Raw genomic sequence first — 14,325 nt, 5'->3', positions numbered from 1 at the left:
AAAACTTTTTCATCACCCCTGAAAAATACCCCTGTAGTTTAAACCCTGACAGTCCTTTTTCTTCTTTTTTTTATAATGCAAGTGCCTGACTTAAGTCTCACTTCAACGAGGCACTCATTTCAAAGAGGGCTGTCTCAATCAACACATTACCAGCCACACAACTAGATAAAGAGCCAGGCTCCTCCCCTGACTGAGGCCCCTTTGTTTTAGAGGGGCCTTTGTTTGGTTGATTTAAATAACTAAACATCTGGGAAGCTTGTTTTTTTACTTTTATGCCTTTAAATTCCCACTCTTATGTTTAAAATTCACCAAGAAAAAGTAGAGCCCATGAAATTCTAGGCCCCACTCTCAACACCAATAAAAGCAGAACTCCAGGCCCATGCATACTCTCTCTACCTGCAACCTCAATGTGTGGCCCTAGGTGTGCTGTGTAATTTCTAGGTCCTGTGAATAATAAACCTTTATTTTTTCAAAGTTTCCTGATGGTTGTTGATGCAGGGCATCTCGCAATCATAATAAGAACCACAAGGGCCAGTCGAACCACAACATTGGTTATTGATAGGCTGAGACTAGCACAAAATAATTGGTGTAGTTGGCAGGAATGTGTGATTTCCCTTGCAATTAACTGAGGGGAACTCCCTTTAGCTGCAACTTTCTTACTATTCACATAACTCTTGTGGTTGACACAATCTGGGAAAGGAACACCGCTTGCTGGGGGTCTGTCAGGCCGCTAAGTGCTTTCTTCCATTGTGTCTGTTGTGTGTTGCCTGCAGTATCCAACCCAAAAAGTCGAGGCTGCCATAATAATCCAACAATCTCCCCAGAGCAGCATAATCAAGGCCATGTGGTCTAATGAGATGATTAGACCACTAGTTATAAAGACCTTAATTGACTATTACTGTGTGGAGGGGTCCGCCACACCTCAAGGCTAAGGAGAACTAAGGAGGGTGAATTGGATAGCAAGGCTATTGTCACCACGCAAGGAGAGGCTCTGGGTTAAAGACAAGAGGAAAAGATTCCTTCAGGTGAAGAGCATAGGATACCTACACCTGCGACCAATGAGTCAGTGCGTCATGCATGGATTGTTGAGTCATACCTGGACTATGTACCCTAACCCAGAAGAGTAAAATAGCCCCACAACTGGAAACCAACGGTACCACTAGAGGGAAAATACAACAGAGGCCTACTGTCTCTGTGTCACCACTTCACTCACTACTGTCTCTCTCTGTCCACTGACCTAATGGGATATTGTGGGTCCAATCCCTGGCATGATGTTACTAAAAAAAAAAAAAAAAATATTAATGGACAAATATAAATGTCCTGAACATCTGGTGCCAGAGCCTCCTAAGAACCCTGAGGAGGTACACTAGCTCCTTGATAAATGCAAAACCCCATGGACACTGCCTGGGTGTTATTCAATGCTATGCATACTAACACACCAAGGCTCTGGTATTATGAGCCAGAGGCCTTGGGGCTTTTCCCAAAGACCCTGCACATATCACGCTAGCGGAGGCAGATCCCCAATCCTGGAGAGTCCTCTTAGGACACCCTGGAAAGGAAAGTGGCCACCTACGAAGAGGGTTCACAGTGACACCATGCAAAATTTTCTGGTAACAACATGTAAGATTAAAGTAACAGGAGAAAATCAAGAAGTAGAAACTAAGATCAAAAACTATACCTTAATTGAAAGTCAAACTTAAAGATTTTATGCAGCAGGAAGGAGAAAGGGGAACTAATTGGCTATTGTGGGGTTTTTTGTTGTTTACTTGTTTGGAATGGGCTCTGAATTGTTAACTCCTGGCTGCCAAAATGTGTCAATAGGTCAGTATCTATAAAGGCCCTAAATTCCTTAACTGTCTTAAAGATTCATCCAGGCTATATATTTGTGAGCTCTGAGGTACCACAGATACTAAACTCCCTCAGCTTCCCCTGACTTTTTCTCCAAAAAAGGGAAACTCAACTTTTAACCCTAAAGCTGACAGAGTTATTGAGCCCTGTAGTGAGTAAGAAGAGGGAAATGGAAATCAAAGGCCCCTAGAGCCCCCAATATTTGTACCAGGGCCCTCGCTTTCCTCACTTGGATATTTATTGCCTGAAGCCATGCCCATCTTTGCACAGTGATCACCGCTGAGGCTCACAGTGAATGGAAAACATCAAGATGAAGCCCATTTCCTACTGCGAAAAATTGGCATGGTCCAACGGGTTTATCATTTCCATGACCATAATGACCCAAAGGACACCTCTTCATTTCCAGCCCTGAAGAGGCCCAATTTGGCCCTGAGTGCAAAGAATTACTTTTACAGGGTGCTCTCCCTAATTATAGGGCAGCACTACTACATGTTATTGGGACTGCCAAAATCATCCAAAAGGCACTAAAATTTTGAGGAGAAAACTTACATTCTTTCTCTGTTCCTTGAAGATGTAAATCTTACCATGTCTTTGAAATGTAAACCTCCCAGGAGATAACTAAAACACAGCCCATACTTGCCACAAACTAAAGAAATATTTTTTAAAAAGGTAATAGAGGGTTTTCCTCAAGCCTCCTAGGACTAATAATCATAAGCATTGGCATTAATCAACCATATTTAGCATTCCTTTAAAATATAAGATCTCTGCATCTGTATGTTCACATGTGTCTATATATGTATGTCATAGATATGATATTTTTCTATCTCTGGATGATATTGTCAAAATTCATTTGTAAAAGAGCTCTACCTGATTAGGTTAAAAAGTAAGTACTTATGAATTAAGTATTTCTAAATTTCAGAAATATCATAGAAATTAACCCAAATGTTTTTCAAATTCATGTGCTCTAGGATTAATCTTCAGTAAATAAAAGCTAGTTTAAAGTTGTCGGTTTAATTAAAACAGGCATGTCTTTAGAGTTATCAGTATCAAATATAATACTTTTATTCTACATGGTTTTACTAATCAAATAAGTTCATGCTTTCTCTGTTATAAAATTTGTCAGCCAGAAGACAATTTAGGATGATGACTGACTTTATCTAATGAAGTTTTTGTAGATAATCTAAACATAATTGTTAATAAATTATTTAAATAGATATAAATGGGATAAAAGTTTCTAGGTGAACTTTCCAGCAAATAGTTTCTAAAATCTTTTGGTGACTAGAAACAGCAAAATTCTGCTACATTAAAATAAATGAGTTAAGTCAAATTCATTGCATATCTAGATCATCTCCAAATAAAATAAAATAAAAACTAAAACATTACTAAAAATAGGTTTATCCACTTTTGGCTTCCTTTACAGAGGAACTAAAGATATTTGGATTGTTTTTTTTTAGGAAGATTAGCCCTGAGCTAACATCTGCTGCCAATCCTCCTCTTTTTGCTGAGGAAAACTGGACCTGAGGTAACATCTGTGCCCATCTTCCTCTACTTTATATTTGGGACGTATACCACAGCATGGCTTGCCAAGTGGTGCCATGTCTGCACCTGGGATCTGAACCGGTGAACCCCAGGCTGCCAAAATGGAACGTGTGCACTTAAGCGCTGTGCCACTGGGCTGGCCCCTAAAGATATTTGGATTTATTGGTAAATATGTTTGTGCTACCATGAAAAATTTACTGTGAGGAAAATATACTTTTAGGAATTATCAAATGTATTCATAAATTTGCCAGTAACAGACCATTAGTAATTATTTAAAGCTACTAAAAATAACAAGGGAAACATCTCTGTATGCAAGGAAAGTAGGTTATGTGTTTTTGGTAAAAGAGGGAATGGAGATGCATTTTGCTGAGGGAAATAAAAGTGATTCTGTCCTAAAATGAGGTTGGGAAATAGGAAAAACATAGGACAAAATCTGAAGGTAAAAGAAAATTGTAGAAGGTTTGTGAAAAAAGGAATCTTGGGAAGGAATTTTAGGTGTGGTGAAGCTGGCTAAGATTAAAATGAATTTATTTGAGTTAAAACATAGTTTTAATATCAAAAGTAAGCTGGTACAAAATTAGAATTTGGCTTTCTCTTTGTTAAAAGGACAAACATTCTTGGGCTATTAGACCACTCTTGATGAGAGATTGTAAAAGGTTTTTCTTTATCTTTTAAAATAATCTGTGTAAAAGGAAAGATTTTATGTTTTATCAAAGTAATTTCCTTCATGTTATCTTTATCATCAGGTCTTTGATTACTTAAATAAACTCAATCTTTTTGATATTAAAAGAACTAGGGTTTGCTTGGAAGTATGTAACCTTCTATATTTGCCTTTGAAATTTTGTTTTCGTCACATTGGTTAAATGGATAATTAAGTATGGTTTCATAATTATCTGTGATCCTATTTAGTCATATCTCCAAACCATTTCTTATATTTTGACAAACTTTCTAAAATTTTAATTCTAAATGAAATCTTTTTGATCTTGAACTAACTTTGGGATTTTTCCAGAGGGACCCTGGAACATCTCAAAATATTTGTTCCCTCTCCTTACATAAAAAAAAAAAAAAAAAAAGAGAGAGAGGGGCCAGCCCTGTGGCGCAGTGATTAAGTGTGGACATTCTGCTTCAGTGGCCCAGGGTTCGCGGGTTTGGATCCCAGGTGCAGACATGGCACCGCTTGGCAAGCCATGCTGTGGTAGGCATCTCATATGTAAAGCAGAGAAAGATGGATGTTAGTTGAGGGCCAGTCTTCCTCAGCAAAAAGAGGAGGATTGGCAGCAGATGTTAGCTCAGGGCTAATCTTCCTCAAAAAAAAAAAAAAACCAACAAAAAAGAGAGAGATATTACACTAATTAGGCTTACTTTGGTATGTTAAATTACATAGGAAACTTTGTCAACTAAGTGATGATAAACCTCTTAGGTTATATTGCATGGGTGAATGTTATTAATATAAGCCTTCTAGAAATTGTATAACTTTCTTAGAAATCAGGTGTCCTAGTATAATGTTCTCACTTTTAATTCTAGTTATTATCTTAAAATGCTGTGTGTATCACAGAAAACCAAATTTCCTTGTCAATTGCATTAAATAAACTCTCATCAGATCTTTAATAATGGGCACTTATAACTTCTTTGTCATTTATAGAGTTATTTTTTTACTCTGATGCTTTTACAAAAGTATTCTTGCCAAAGTACCTCCTCTTGGGGCCAGCTTGGTGGCATAGTGGTTAAGTTCATGCATTCCGCTTTGGTGGCCCAGGCTTCACTGGTTTGGATCCCAGGCATGGACCTATGCACTACTTATCAAGCCATGATGTGCTAGGCATCTCACATATAAGATAGAGGAAGATGGGCACTGATGTTAGCTCAGGGCCAATCTTTCTTAAAAAAAAAAAAAAGTGCTTCAACTTCAAGGAGAATTCATAGAAAAAATTGCATAGGAAGTACAGCTTTCTGATAACTTGAAGATCATGAAACTGAACTGGATAAGAATTTCCATACAAGTGGAAAAACTGGATTCAAACAGAACAAAAATTAATAACAGGAGACTGAATGAACTGAAGAGAAATGATTATAAGTTTTATGACTTCTTATTTGAAACATTGCTGTTTCTCTAATGTTTTGCTTTTCCAGATTTAAGGAAACTTTTTCTCTTAAGCTATCTATCACTTAAAGCAATTTGGTAAAATATACCTTTGTAAACAAAGATGTAGCATTTAATGTTTCTCACTACATGATCTCTCCAGATTCAGAAACTCTTAGCGAGTATTCTTATTTTCATGATAATATAGTTATTTGCATAAGTTCAATAAGAATCTGTTCTCCTTGTAACAGGACACAATTGCAAATATTGGTTATATTAACAAAGCTTTGACTGCAATGTCATGTTTGAGAGAGACATACATAGACTCAGATATGACCAGATAGCTCTAAGGAACTAAGGTTGACTTTATGAGCCAATAAAGTCCCTTGAAAAGTCTGGCCTGGTACGTTGCTTACAGGGTCCCCAGCAGCCTTACCAGAAGAGTAAGAAAGGTCACTTTCTGGCAGGTCCAGGAAGCTCAGGATATTTGGGGGATCTCAAGGAGAAACAAATTCACCCAAATCTATAGGTATGGCAGGTGAAGTCTAATGGCAAGTATTTGGCTTGGCTTCTTAGACTGGAGAGGCTTTTAAAAGTTTAATCTGTGATTCCTTATGAAAGTTTCCAGCCATGCAGACTTAAAAGAGCTTATATTGTCAATCACTATTCTTGCTGCACCTATGTAAATAATCAGGCCAAGTTTATTAAAACTAGACTCAATTTGCAAACATAGTATACTATAGGTACTATAGTTATCTTTGATAGAAATGGGGATAATTGTAGACAGAAAAATTGTTTCAGTAGAAACTATAATACACACTTGTGGATATTAGATTCTGGTTCTGTTAATTGCTTCTGAGGTTTTATTTTCTGCCTGTAAAATGAATTCTTCTTGTTTCCTCCTACACTGGGCTACAACTCTCCATACTAACATTTCCAGTTTTTCTCCCACCCTTCTGACTTGGAATCATTGAGAAGTAAAACTGCCCTTTTTTCTGAAGACATGCAAACTAAAGTGGAACAACTTTATATAAACTTTAGAGAAGGCACCACAACAGCTCCTGTATTGACAATCTTTATGCCTGTTGCTATGCTGGCCACTCAGAAAGATCACCAAAGACATTCCAACTGCAAGCCAGGAATACCTGTCAGATTGCCACTGCCTACCCTAACTCTATGTGAAGATGCTTTGAGCCTGACATCTAGAAATCTTCTTGACTGGTTGCCTTCAGAACTCAGAATCTGGGATTGTTTTCTGCTCCAGTCATTAACCGTTTTTTTTTTTTTTCTCTTGTCTTTGTAGAAATGGCTCTTATTAAATATTTGATGCAAATGCTTGTACCATGTAGGCCTAATTTGGGGAACCCACCTGCATCACCAGCTTCTGAAATGAGGCAGAACCCTCTCGATGAACTGATCTATTCTCAGGGCTACAAGACTGGTTCAATGAGATATGGAACAATCTACCAACTTAGGACAGCTTCAAACCCACTGATACCAGATGGCCCAATATTTCACAATATTATCCAAATATTTGAACAGATTCCTAGGGCCCCTAAGATTACTGACTTAGTTTCATTGTGGGACTCTTCAAATTTCGGACAATGGCTATGGACTGGATTTCAGGCTATTGCCTGTATAATTATTATAGGATTTGCCACTATAATCCTATTTAGACGTGTACTTTCTGGATTATAACACGCCCTACTCCTGACTTTTAGCATATCAGCTATCCAGGCAGTTAATGTCTTCATCATTGACTTTGAGGCCCAGGTATCACAGGGTGGATTGTGGTGTAGTAAGCCCTGACAGTTGTTTTTTTGCTGTTTTTTGTAATGCAAGTGCCTGACTTAAGCTTTGATTGCCAAGGCATTCACTTTAAAGAGGCACCCATTTCAAAGTTGGCTATCTCAAATAAACACATTGCAAGCCATGACTAGATAAAGAGCCAAGTCACCTCCCCCTACCGAGGCTCATTTATTTTAGAGATCTTGGTTGATTTCAATAACTGACTGTCTGGGCGACTTGTTCTTTTCTCTTCCTGTGCTTTAAATTCCTACTGTTATGTTTTAAATTCACCAGTAAAGAGTGAGCCCACGAAACCCTAGGCCCCACACTCAACCCCAATATAAGCAGGACCCCAGGCCTGTGTTCACGCTCTCTCTCTACTTGCAACCTCCCTATGTGGCCCCAGGTATGCTGTGTAATTTCCAGGTCCTGTGAGTAATAAACCCTTATTTTTTCAAAGTTTCCTGATGGTTGTCGCTGCAGGGCATCTGGCAATCATAATAAGAACCACAAGGACTGGTCCAACGACAAAAGTGCTTATTGATAGGCTGAGAGTGGCACAAAATAAGCCCATACTCACTAAGTAATGGCTCCCCATTCTCCCCTCCCCTCATCTCCTGGCAACTACTAATCTGGTTTCTATCTCTATGGATTTGCTTATTCTGGATATTTCATATAAAAGAAATCACACAATATGTGATGTTTTGTGTCTAGCTTCTTTCATTTAGCAGAATGTTTTCAAGGTTCATCCAAGTTGTAGCATGTATCACTACCGCATTTCTTTTTAGGGTGGAATAATATTTCATTGTATGTATATACCACAATTTACTCATCCATTCATCCATTGATGGACATTTAGGTTATTTCCATCTTTTGGCTATTATGAATAATGCTCCTATGAACATGCATGCACAAGTTTTTGCATGAACACATATTTTCATTTCTCTTGAGGGTATACCAAAGAGTGGAATTGCAGACTCATATGGTAATTCTATGTGTAACTTTTTGAGGAACTGCCCAACTCTTCTCTACAGCGGCTGTACCATTTTATACTCCCACCAGCAATATACAAGGGTTTCTATTTCTTGCATTTTTGGCCAAAATTGTTATTTCCTTTTTTTTTTATTATAAGTATCCTAGTGAATGTGAAGTGTATCTCACTGGAATTTTGATTTGCATTTCCCTGATGGCTGATGATGTCAATAATCTTTTCATGTGCTTGTTGGCTATTTGCATATCTTCTTTGAAAAAATGTCTATTCAAGTCCTTTGTCCTTTTTAAAATTAGTTTGTTTGTCTGGTTCTATTATAAGAGTTCTTTATATACTCTGGATATTAAACCCTTATCATGTATATGATAATTTTTCCCATTCTGTAGACTGTCTTTTCACATTCTTGATAATGTCCCTTGATGCACAAAAGTTTTTAATTTTTGTGAAGTCCTATTTATCTATTTTTGTTTTCTTGCTCTGGTTTCTTTTTTATTAAAGCAACCATGTGGTGTGTATATATATATATATGTGTTGTGTGTGTGTGTGTGTATAATATAACACATTATGTATAACATATGTTATATAGCAATATATATATTGTGTATATATGTATGTATATGAATATATATATACAATATAAATACAATATAATACAATAATATAATACACACACATATATAGTAGTTTAAAAAATAAAGCCAATATTCTCACATATAGGAACTTCTTATATCTTTTTGGAAACATTGTGTTAAGTATCATCATCATCACCCTGAGGAAACCAAGGCCCTGATCAATTTAGTGATTTGCCAAAGAATGCACAAACTAACAGTAGCAGAATCTTCTGTCTCTAAACATTAGACAATAACGTTAGCTTGACACATTTAACGGGGAATAATGAGTCATATGAAATGATTTATGCTTATGGAAGCTAAATGTTTTTAAAATTTTCAATTAAATTCAACAAATATTTGTTGATTTCTTCCCAAGTGTCAGGTGCTGTTCTAGCTTCTGGGAATAGAACAGTGAACAAAACAGTTCATTCCTAGTGTTTTTAGGCTAGTGAGGAGGACAGATATTAACCCTGAAATTATAAGTATGAAATTGTAAGTACACTGTGCTATGGCAGCAAGTAATCAAAATCTCCCCCACACTAACTTGCCCTCACCCCCACCTCCAGTTAAGAGCTCAGAACACTCATGAGTACATTTGGGCACTTTAGGATACTCCACAGACCACTTTCTTATATGTTGTCCTACATTTTTTCAAATTGTTTCAAAGGTACAAATTGTCCCTGATTATACTGAAAGCTCTTTAAGGAAAAAGGACATATGTGATAATTCTCGAATACTTCAGAGTGGTATGCATTTCATCAGAACAAGAAATAATTGTTGAGCTCAACTAGAATGGAGACAGGGAGATAAGGAGGCAGGGACAATGAAACTTTAAGTACAAACTGGTATGGTAATATATGAAGGATTTATAATAAGTTATAGTTCATGTTTATTCATTGCTAACTGCCATTCAGAGATGGTGAGTCTTTGAAGAGTTAAAAGTGGATGGGGTAATATATATTGGACAGGATAGAAGAAAAATTCAACCCTGGCAGTCTGAATCCCAAGGCTCATGGTCATAACTTCTCTGGATACTAATTCCCACTCAATACATTATACTTTGACAATTATGCAAAAACTTAGTAGCTAAGCTGCAGACAAAGTTCATATACACAAGCGTGTACATATGTGCAAGCACGCATGCACACACACATACACACACAATACTACATGAATGAAAATCTCAAATTATAGTGTATCTGTGATAAGTAGGGCCAAGGAGGAAGAAATAAAGATTCAAAAAATTGGCAATAAACTAAAAATATATGTTGAGCAATAACATCAGTAATTATTATAATAAAGAAGAAAAGGTCTTGGAAAAGGTGATATAGGAACTATCTCACCCTGTGCTTTAATGTATCCCATTTTTCTTTTCTAAAAACAATCATCCCAAGAGGGTTCCATCTGTAATCTACCACAACAAAATAACGTGCCTTTGAGAAAATGACATACTGGAGAGACTATTACCTGCCAGATGCTGCATATCCAAAACCTACCTTTAACACACTTATAATGAAAGTCATACTCTGATAGTGCTGGCAAGGCAGTTGACACTATGTGACTTTACCCCTATGTCTACAGAGGGTGACCTTGATGAGAAAACCAAGCAAAACTGTCCCTGAGAATGGTATAGTTGGTACCTAGTGGAATTTTAAAATTTCATTTTATACACTATATACTATAAAAGAAGGCAACCAAGTAAATAAAACTTGTGTCCTGGAACAGTACTTCTCCATGCAGTGACCTTGTGTGATATTTTGGTATGGCAAAGTAAGAAGTTACTCACACAATTCTATTCTATTGGGGAAAATAGGACTGCATATTTCTGGGAAACAGTGTCCTGCATGTATCTATACATCTGTCACCCTAAACAATTAAAACAAACTCAGACCTATAATAGAAGATTAAATATTGGATATTTTATAAAAATATGGCCTATTAGTTACTACTTGACAAACCTCATCTTATCTTTCCTAATAGTTTTATTTTTTTAATTTTCTTTTTAAGACTATGTACTTTGAAATCATAGAAGAACAAATGCTTCATTTATTTAGCATCATAGTAGACTGAATAATTTTCTAACTATCTGCTACTAATTTCACTAAGGAAAAGATATTAAGAGAGAGACAATTTAACACCTGTGGTGAAAATAACTCCGAAACGTATTATCTTCTTCCTTACTTCCTTAATTTCGTATGCATAGGCTTTGTTCCAATGGTCTGTTTATAAGACGGTTGTTTTTAAACTCAGAATGTGTTTTCCCACAGAAACCATGTCATAACCAGAGGCTGGGTCCTCTGGCCACGCTACAAGAATAAAGCTTCCTGCTCAAGGTTGCACAGCTCACATTACCTGAGCAGAAACAGGAAGAAATGAACAAAAATAGACTCACATGAGTTCTACCCACTCATTGGCCAAAGACTTCGGTTCCCTTTGAATTCTAGGCCCCAAGGACTTCTGAGATATCCTTAGATCTGGAATCCACTGTGGCTATCATATCTTTAAATATCTCTTCTGAAGCCAGGATTACCTGGGAAGGAGAAAGCCCAGCTCTCCAGCAGGAATCATGGGGCGTAGACTGGCAGCTGCCCAACACCCATGCAGACATATTTAAAAGCTTCCTGAACAGGGGAAACAATTTCAGCATTTCTTTGGTAACCATCTTCCCATGAGCACAGGAAAAACTGCCCTGAGCAGTGACACATAGTTTTGCCTCTCCTCCCTTTCCCATCAGCTGTCACTTCTGCTGTCAGAGTGCCCGCCACTCATCCTTTCCCCACTTGTAATCTGCTGTTTCTAATCTGTCATCTGAGCAATCAGATGACCAGAGCTGGGAGAACTGTGTGCAAACTGAGAGCCAAGCTCTGACAGATAGCCAGAGACCCTCTTCTTCAGAAGAGCATTAGCAGGTTTCCTGGCAGCCATTTTTTGGTCTTCTCAGAGCTTTTCTTATTTAATTCCCTGCTTGACAGTCTCAAAAAGCTGACCCCTATCTGCAAGAGGTGCTCCTCTCGTTCGGTACAGTGGAGATCACACCAGAACAAAAGAAAGAGATACACATTCTAGTGCAGGTGCCCAACACCCCGCCTGGAGAGCTTCAGAGTCAAAAGATCTGTGTTCCATTTCCTCACTAGCAAAATGTGTATAACCATACAGAGTCAGTGAGGTATAATGGATTAAAAATTATAAACTGTTTTGGAATGAGTTATTATGAAAATAGTGATCTTTTTAAAGAACTATCATCATTCTTAGGGGTCTATAAACTATGGCTGCAGGGCAAATCCAGCCTGCTGCCTGTTTTTGTACATAAAGTTTTATTGGAACACAGCCTCAGCCACTCCTTTATGTATCAGCTATGGCTTCTCCTTTGCTACAAGGGCAGAGTTCAGAAGTTGCAACAGAGATCATACGGCCCACGAAACTGAAAATATTTACTATCCAGCCCTTTCCAAAGAAAGTTTTTCTGACCTAGCTTATCAAGAAATGTTTTATTTTCAAGAAAGTAAGGTTTCAGTTTCCCACAAAAAAAAATCCAGTTGCTTAATATGGCATATTTCATAACACAAGCCATAAGCTTAACAGAAGACCTTCAATAATAATAATTACAGTTATATTAATAACACACAAGAAATTCATTACACAAGCTTTCTGCTATGTAAATCCGTTACTGTGAACAGAAAAGTCCTCAGAATTATTTTAAATTCAATTCTTAAAAGAATAATGAGCTCATAGCTGAGATTTATTTCTGGTGTGTATTTTAGAGGAAAAAATCAGTATTACATTATCCCTATTGTGTCTCACAGCAAAGAGGGTGACAAAGCTGCCCAGAGTTGTTAGTGCCAAACACACTGTGGGAGCTCAAATATTAATCAAAATGACATCTCCAATTTTTTCCCTTCCTAATCAGGCCTAAACATCATGGGACATCTGGCAAATCAATAAGCAAACCAAGATGCCCTCATCACTCCTAACCTAGCAGTGCTGCAGTTTTAGTCAGAAGACGAGGGCCCTCACTGTTAATGAATACTTCCTTACTCTGGTGTCTGCCTCTCCCACGAGATGAGCATGCCCACCTCTGATGCCAAACTCCACCCAGGTACGTGTCTGACTATGCCATCGTCACAGGAAGAAACACCTCTTATGCTTTTAAGATAAAATAAGCAAGGGGGTACATGGCTATAGAATATGTTTGTGCATTCTACCAAAGAGAATCAATAAATGAATGAATAAATCCCATGAATAAAGCAAGAATAGGCTGTTAAAAAGTGTCTGTGAAAAACTGAAAAAGTCTCATCTCCCATCCTCTAACCTAGGGGAACGTGGCACAGGGACTGACCTTTACCGCACCCCACCAATATTCCAGGAAGGTAGGCTTTTGGCACAGTTGAGAATTAATTACTTTTGGCCTCGAGCCTCTTCCTCTGTCATTTCTTTCTACACCCCCTTCCCCCAAACCCTTATGCCACTGGCACCTCCTATTCTCTCTCTATGAGCTCCGAAGTTGCTCTAGTGCTGAAAGAGCTGATAAATGCCTTCACGTCAATTTATTCCTCCTTCATATATTTAAAGGAAGCAGAGTGCTGGAGAAATGAAGCAAAGAATAGGTATGTTCACATACGGAGCTAAGTCTGAACCTTTTAACAAAGCTCAAAGGCAACGATCCAGGAAAAATTGGCTGGAGTAGAAAATACACAGACTTAACACCTGAGAAGTGATTATGTATTTTTGGAGTATAAAAAGAAACAATAAAATTAAAATACAATGTGAATAAATATGGGCTCAAGAAGTGCTAGTGGTTTGGCTTCCCTCCTTTACTGCCCACCCCATCAAAAGATACATAAATAAAAAGCTGCAGAGCCTGAAAGGTATCCTGATGGGGCAATGGAACCATAAATACTTGTGAGTGCTCAGATATTTCTTTATTCTCACTAGGTTCTATTTTCTAGGAAAAATATTTTGGATTAGCAAGTGTTAACAATTGAAAACAATGCAATTGTACATATTTATAAGTGTATGTCTTTTATAGACTCAGATTTCACAAGCAGAAGGTAAGATTTTGCTGCATTATTTGATAATAGTAATAGGGAATATTATTAAGGGCTGAGCACCTACAGGCCTGGTTATGAGCATTGTTAAGTATTAGTTCACTTAATCCTAACAGGAAGGTGCTATTATTACTCCCATTTCACAGATGAGGAAATTGACATGGAGAGAAGCCAAGTTATTTGCCCAAGGTCAAAGAGCTCTTCATTAGCAGGTCCTGGAAGCAAGTCCAGACTTGAGAGTCTATTTTATCTATCATATTCAACAGTCACTCAGGTTGATAGATTACCTAAGAATTCTAAAACTCTCCCAATTTTGTGTGTATCGTGCAGAGAACAATGGGGGGGCCTCATTTGGTTCACCAATTACTAGCTATGCAATCTCGCACATTTGCTATAACAACTTCAAATTCTTCATCAATAAAA

The 14,325-nt window shown here is 37.6% G+C and overlaps 1 protein-coding gene across 3 annotated transcripts in view; it reads right to left on the bottom strand.

Annotated features, from left to right (window-relative positions):
• Positions 1-14,325, bottom strand: part of WDR72 (WD repeat domain 72) — a 219,439-nt gene that overhangs the window by 145,976 nt on the left and 59,138 nt on the right. The gene's annotated exons all lie outside the window — the stretch shown is intronic.

The sequence above is a fragment of the Equus caballus genome, chromosome 1 (genome assembly GCF_041296265.1).
Source record: "Equus caballus isolate H_3958 breed thoroughbred chromosome 1, TB-T2T, whole genome shotgun sequence".
Classification (NCBI taxonomy): domain Eukaryota; kingdom Metazoa; phylum Chordata; class Mammalia; order Perissodactyla; family Equidae; genus Equus; species Equus caballus.
The sequence above is the reverse complement of the archived record's forward strand: the minus strand, read 5'-3'. Positions and strand labels throughout refer to the sequence as shown.